This window comes from Apaloderma vittatum, unplaced genomic scaffold, assembly GCF_000703405.1.
Source record: "Apaloderma vittatum isolate BGI_N311 unplaced genomic scaffold, ASM70340v1 scaffold24133, whole genome shotgun sequence".
Taxonomy (NCBI): domain Eukaryota; kingdom Metazoa; phylum Chordata; class Aves; order Trogoniformes; family Trogonidae; genus Apaloderma; species Apaloderma vittatum.
The window spans coordinates 26,424-27,164 of record NW_009710195.1 but is presented as its reverse complement, the minus strand read 5'-3'; positions in this window follow the sequence as shown (position 1 = coordinate 27,164).

Here is a 741-nt window from a genome sequence, read left to right as displayed (position 1 = left end):
TGGGTGTTGGGACCAGACAGCCCAGCGTGGGCCAGGCAGGTGCCTGGGTGTCCCACTGCCCGGCATGTGCAGTTTTGGGGCTTTCTGGGAAAAGTGAGAGCCCGAGGGGAACAATGGCTGGCTCTCCCCAGAGGCTCTCTCCCACTCCGGCAGCCCTCTCATCCATCACATTCCACCCGTGCGACCCCCAGTGCCTCCCCAAAGGGTGTCCATGGAGGGGGGAAACAGCATTGGGGGGGAGTGTTTCTGGGATCACAAGAGGCTCCTCCAGGGAGAGGAGTGTCTCGGGGGTCCCTCGATCCATCCAGACCCCAGCCTTCACGGAAGGGGTGAGTGCTGAGGATTCGCACCAGAGACAGGCACCTGGTTTCTTTATGTATTTATTTATTTAGGTAGGAAAAGCACCTTATTCCCATTGCTCATTAGCCCCAGGGCACCGCCATGGGCACCACCGGTGCTGCCAGCTCCCACCACTGACTTTCCCCCTTCGCTCCCTCGATCCATCCAGACCCCAGCCTTCACGGAAGGGGTGAGTGCTGAGGATTCGCACCAGAGACAGGCACCTGGTTTCTTTATGTATTTATTTATTTAGGTAGGAAAAGCACCTTATTCCCATTGCTCATTAGCCCCAGGGCACCGCCATGGGCACCACCGGTGCTGCCAGCTCCCACCACTGACTTTCCCCCTTCGCTCCCCATCGCCCAGGCAAGAACTACCCCATGCAGGCCTCCTCCTTGTGCT